We start from the raw sequence: 7,082 nt of genomic DNA on the forward strand, positions 1-7,082 counted from the left end.
ATTGTTTCAAATCATAGACCCTACACCTGTCATGGATTAATGGTGGCGAACCTCTGAAAATAAACATATTAAGTATAAGCTAAACATCTTATGTCATGTGTTTTTTATGCCATACCACACATTTTCAATCCTTGAAATAAATCACAGTTCTTTGGATGGTTTGAAATTGCATAGTTTTATCTGGAGAAAGGTTTGGTTTCCTTACACATGTTAAACTTAAGACTATTTCAACACTTGCGATAGCAATATTTGGATGTCAGAAGATCTAGATTTCAGCACCAAGGGATAATTTGGTATATAAAACATCTGGTGTGTTTGTGAGAGAGTATCAGATTTAAATCAGTGGTTTCCATATTCTTTCTTGTTCAAATATGCTTTTTGGTAGCAAGTTCAGTTTCTGATTTATGTACTTGTCTTTTCAGCAGCCAAAGGAAGACTAACATATATTTTTAAAGGTTGCCTTACATAAAATAATAGCAAAGAAGAAAGTAAATCTGCTCTTCATCCTGGAAACATAAGCTGGAAGCCTAGCTCCAACTTATTGCAGCTGACCCTCATCCTAGGGATATTAAAGACAAAATCTTCATAGTGACTTCTGGAGTATAAATAAAACCAAAACCTAGTCATGTTGAGAAATCACAAAGAATATGTAGAGTTGGGACTCCTTTTTCTTGGATTTGGAGCTAGCATGAAAAAGTGTTCTATTCTTTCCTCTTGTAACATAATTGATTTCAAGACAAGGAAATTTTGCCCCACCAATGGTTCTTATGCTTATATTTTGGCAGATCTAAAATTCTACTAATGTCCTTGATGCAATGCTACAAACAAGATACATTAAAAGAGTCTAACCTGCTGTAAAACATATTATAATTGATTTTTATGAAGCATCTTTTGCTGTAAGTCATCACACAGCAATACTTTGAATCCAGTATGGGAACCACACCAAAGAAGGAAAATAAGGTTTAAAGTGTTATTCTCATCTCCAAGGGTGTTGTCAAGTGAGTGGAGCTTCTGACTGAGTTGGAAACATCCCTCAAGCCCAATGAGGATGAGATTTTAGAAGGGTAGGCCAAATCAGCAAAACACTGGGAAAACATCCAATAGCTTCTGTATCAGAAACCATAAAAGGGGAAGGACTTAACTGTGGAAGTCCTTATTGTAGGAAGACATATTGTAACTGAACACTTTAGGCCAATATTTGCTGGTCTCGGCATCACACACTGAATAGGTAATCCTACTATCTTTAAGTTGGTGTTTATGAATTCTGACAACACAGGCAGAATTCTTGGGCCAAATCGATCCTGAAAATGGAAAATTAAACAGACCTAGGAGACTTCATGGCCCTCCACTTCTTGTGTTTATTGACATGATTTCTTCATGTCTAGGTACAGATATGTCTATGGAGTAGAAGGCAACAGCAATACCACAATCTTGCTATGCAAGGGTGGCTCCTGGCAAAATCATGAATATGGTATGACTGACCAAACACTCATCATCACCATCTCAATACTCTGCTCTCCATTTTCAGTGTCTTCCCCCAAACAATGTTCAGTTCTTTCCCTCTCCCCACCCCTGCCATCACAATGCCAAGCCACTATTCCCCTGGTGAAAAAAACACTGCCAACCCACCCACATTGCTTCATGCTAGAGATATCTTATGGATGTTCTTTATCAAGTTGAGGAAGTTACCTTCAATTCTTAATTTGCTGAGAGTTTGTCATGATGGGTGTTGGATTTTGTCAAAACCCTTTTCTATATCAACTGATATGATCGCATCATTTTCCTTCTTTAGATTGTTGATGTGGTGGATTACTTTGATTTTTCAATGTTGGATTATCTCTTACTTACTTTTTAAAACACAAACATGGAAACAAGCCTCTAGTTAATGGGTATAATTAGTCATAAAAGCCACCCCAACATTTTCTGACCTGAGACAAAGATCAGACATATTGATTAATACTGTAATTATTTTAATGTAGAAAGGGCAGCCAACCATTTGGATTTACAAAAACATAAACTAATATTACTAGACATTATTATAATAATATTGTAATTCTTATCCAAAGTATGAAAGCGCTAGCATTCTTCAAATTCTCTCTTTTCACAGACAAAACCAAAGAAAACAGTTTTTTTTATTTTAAGCAGGAAATGGTCTCCTTAATGGAGCTACATCACCAACTTGTTATTGAAGACTATCACTTCTAGAATGTTTAAATCTTACTGCATTTCCCACTTAGAAGCATAAACAGGATCAGTATCATATTCTGGTGCTTGCTTCAATGGACATACAATGCTCGTATCTGGACTTGTTCACAGGATTCAAGTCCCCTCTGCTGAACTAAATTATAATGAAGTACTAATAGAGGAGTCCTGGGAGGTTAACCTTCCCAGGAGTATTGGCATTTTGTTTCTTTATATGTAACACTCACCTGGAAGTTAACTGCCACATTGGGTTTTCGGTCACTGGACAGAAAACCTATAGGTCAGGTCAGCAGAGCTGCAAAGCATTTGGTGTCCCTCTCTAAACACACTATGTGGTTAACTACTTAATTAAACTATGTGTAGGCTTTTCAGGATCCTCAGGGAGCTAAGTTTTAAATTCTATCCTGAGTTTTTAGTTGTAATCAGTGGGAGAAATGTGCTGTAGTGAGCTTAACTCCCATTGCAGAACAACTCATCTTGCAGATCAGCAAACTGAGGCCCAGAGAAATAGCTATGCTCTGTTGTAGCCCTTTATATTTTGCAAAGCATTTCCTCATATTATCTATTTCATCCTCACAATAATCCATTGTGAAGGTATAGCCTCATAATACCATGGATTCCAGCAAGTTGCAATTTATGTTATAAAATTATGACACATTTCTCTCTGCTATTTTCCTTGATTTATACAAGTAATATAACCCGACAGACAACGTAGAAGGATTTACAGTGGTGGAACATAAATTTGCAATTAAATAGAAAAATTTTGAGAGCCCAAACTGAGACCAAAGAACACTAGAAACTTCCTACACCTTCCTCAAGATAGTCAAAGATGATGGAGAGGATAAAACCAGAAATCATGTTAAGCTGAGCTATGCTGAAGTTAGAGAAAAGGAATTTGGATCGAAATAAGTAAGAAGGTTACCATCCATCCATATCAACATAGGGGAAGCCAGGATAAATGAGAGGGAGGAGCTCTTTGCCATTAGTAAAAAGAGGTTCCCTCCGTTTGTTAGTTTTACTTATGATTTTTTTTAATTTTCATCCACCTTCGTCTTTTGCAGAACACTCTCACATATCAAATCTCATTTCAGCCACACAGTAACACAAAATTGACAAAACAGATACTTGCCTTGCTGTTTACAGGTTTTTTACTGCTGTCTTTACAAGTAAGAAACTAAATCCCAGAGAGTTTAAGTGCTTTACTGGAGGTTTTACACAGTTAGTTCAGAAGTGAGCAGTAACTAGGATTCCTAACAGAATGCAAGTCAGAAGAGGTCTTCAAAAGGCAGTACAGCAGATTAAACATGGCACACTGATGCATGCGTAGGACGGTGTCCTGAATTCCACCAAATGACAAGATAGGAATTTAAAAGACTTTAGCCCACAAAAAAAAAAAATGACCAGTTGAAGAGATGCCAGCAGAGAAAAGATTTCAATAAATAGTTGAAAACCAGTAAAAGGATGGAAGTGTGGTTTTGATTCACAAGGAGGAGGAAAGGACAGCTAAGCTGCTACAGAGGAAAATTCTGAAAAGAAATGAGATCGCCTCATATTCAGGACAACAGTAAGTCTGGGACATGGGGCCCAAGTTATCAGAAGAGACCGGAGGGTATGTCAGGGCAGAAAACAAGACATGGTGCCAAATCCACACACAAGCTGGTTTGAATCCCCTATCATTCTCCCACCCAATATAACCAGCCAACCATATCCTCCTCTATACTACTACCTATGCTCCACACAGAGTCCAGAGAATTCTTTTCTGAAGATACTGAACCCAAGTTTCAGCGGTCATCACATTATGTGTTGGGGTTGAGGATAGATAGACATGAAGAAAAATGAAGTAATAAAGTGACATGCCACATTGTGAAGGGTGGGACTCTTTAGTTTCTTTTCCCAGCTCTGTTTCAAAAAATCAGGAACTATGTTTAACCCCCCCAGGCAGGAAATGAAAGAATGTTTCTCTGGAGAAACTGAATAGCCAACAAATAAACAAACAAACAAATAAACCCAAAAGCAAACAAACAAAAACCCCAAAGAACAACAAAACCAAATTAAAAAAAAAAATCAGATACTGGTGGAGGGAAAAACTGGTGTTAGGTTCCTAGTGTCAAAGCTGACTTTCCCTCTGGCACCCCGCACAACCCTTTCCCCTCACCACACACAACCCAACACACAGAGATCTTCCAATCTCCTTAAGCTCCTTAATTAGAGCTCTCACTTGAAATATAAATGGACAGACTAGGATAACCAGACATTTGAGGAAGGCTTCCAATATGAGAGGAATCAAAACAGGCAGAGGGAATACAGGAAACACTGACAATAGACAGAGAAACTATGAATCCTATTTTCAGAAAAATAAGCAAAGATGTTCAATCCTTGAAACAAGATCAGACTGCCACAAAAAGATATAAAAATGTGTGTTTGGGTTGGGGGTAGGGAATCAGAAAAATATAAACAGTCCCTAGAAATTAAAAACATAACAGCAGGAATGACAAACCTGGGAAATAAGGTGAGGAAGTAAAAAAAAAAAAAAAAAAGAACAAATAGATAAAGAGACAGATAAATGGTAAGAAAAGGTAAGAAAATCAGAGGATCCATTTGAGAACCCTGTATCTACTGAAGAGGAGTTCTAGAAAGAACAGTGGGGAGGAAAGACATACTTTTCTCATAAGAAAAATTCTCCAAGACTAAGGATTAAATGTATAATTTAATTTAATCTTTAGATTAAAAAGGTCAATCACAATTTAAAAAAAAAACACCAAAGCACATTGCTGTGAAATTTAAAAGTCTCAGCAAGAAAAAGAACATTATTTTAAGCTTCCATAGAGAAAAACAGTTCACACAAAAAGAATTATGAATCAGAATGGCAGCAGATTTCTCAATAGTAATTATGTATGGTAGAAGAAAATGCAGCAACAACTTCATAATTCTGAGAGAAAATAAAATCCTACACTCAAACTATCAGTCAAGTTTGCACATAAAATAAAGACAATTTCAGATATTCAGACATTTCAGAAATTGAAGAATTTTACTTTCTTCATACTATTTCTTTGGAAGCTGCTGGAGTGCACATTCTAGCAAACCAAGAAAGGAAGCTATTGGAGAAACAAAAACAAAAAACCAACACAGGAATCCATCCCAAAGGAGCTGCAAATGGGATTGAAAAACAAAGCAACACATCTGGATTGGAGTAGAAGGATGAAACGCAACAGGAAGAACAGTTTTAAGGGGAAAAGATGAAATCGATTTATTTGTGCATATGGAAAATATTGATAGGTGTGTGTGATAGAGACATTAGAGCATTTGGAGGAAAATTACAATAGGCCCAAAGAAATGAAACAAATGTAGCGATAAGTATTAATTCCAAAAAGACTGTACAAAATAAGAGGCATAACTGTAGTGCATTACCGGGCTTGACAGTGAACAGCATGTCCACCATCATAACACACTTAAGCACAGATGACTGATTCAAGCAAAATTTGTGACACTACCATTTGGGCAGGGCGGAGGAATAGGAGTTGTGGATGTGTGTGTGAGAATAGGCCCTCATTACTGTGACAAAAAATTAGGAGACGATGTCCAAAACTATTAAATCAAAATTGTGTGACATATGTATCACATTAACATGAATGATGAAAATCAAATGATCATCTCAATTGATGCAGAAAAAGTGTGTCACAAAATCCAACATTAAATTATGATAAAAATTCTCAACCAAGTGGGTATAGAGGAAATGCACCTTAAGATCATAAAGGTCATTTCTGATAAACCACCCCTCATACTCAACATCATACTCAACAGTGAAAAATTGAAAACTTTTCTTCTAAGATCAGGGACAAGGATGCCCATTTTTGCTGCTTATATTCAACATAATATTGAAAGTCCTAGCCAGAGCAATTCAGTCAAGAAAAAAAAAAAGGCACCCAAATTGGAAAGAAGTAAAACTGTCACTATTTGCCTCTGACATGATTTTATATACAGAAAATCCTAAAGACTCCACCCAAAAACTGTTAGAACTAATTAAAACACTCAGTGAAGTTACAAGATACAAAATCAATATACAGAAATCTGTTGCATTGTTATACACTAACAATGAACTATCATAAAGAGTAATTAAGTAAACAGTCACACTAATAATTGCATCAGAAAATACAAAATATCTAGGAACAAATATAACCAAAGAGGTAAAAGAGCTTTACAATGAAAACTGTAAGAAATTGATGAAAGAAACTGAAGAAAATACAAAGGAAAGATATTCTGTGCTCATGGATCAGAAGGATTAATATTGTTTAAATATTTGTACTACCAAAAGCAATCTACAGATTCAATGCAATCTCTATCAAAATTCCAACGGCATTTTTCACAGAAATAGAACAAACGATCCTGAAATCTCTATGGAACCACAAAAGATCCTGAATAGTCAAAACAACCTTGAGAAAGAAATACACAGCAGGAGGCATCATGCTCCCTGAATTTTGGGGGGGAAATTTTAAGTTTTTATTTTAATTCCAGTTAGTTAACACAGTGTTAAATTAGTTTGGATATACAACATAGTGATTCAATAATTCCATGCTTCCTGATTTCAAACTATACTACAAAGCTATAGAAATCAAAACAGTATGGTACTGGCATGAAAACGGGCACACAGATCAATGCAATAGAATAGAGAGCCCAGAAATAAATATGAATGGTCAGTTAATCTATGACAAAGGAGGGAAGAATATACAATGGGGAAAAAGATAGTCTTTTTAATAAACGGTGTTGGAAAAACTGAAAACTTTTCATTGAAAAGAATGAAACTAAAATACTGAGATTACACACAAACATTAATTCAAAGTCAATTAAAAACTTTAAAGTAAGATCTGAAACCAAAAAACTCC

This window comes from Acinonyx jubatus, chromosome B2, assembly GCF_027475565.1.
Source record: "Acinonyx jubatus isolate Ajub_Pintada_27869175 chromosome B2, VMU_Ajub_asm_v1.0, whole genome shotgun sequence".
Classification (NCBI taxonomy): Eukaryota; Metazoa; Chordata; class Mammalia; order Carnivora; family Felidae; genus Acinonyx; species Acinonyx jubatus.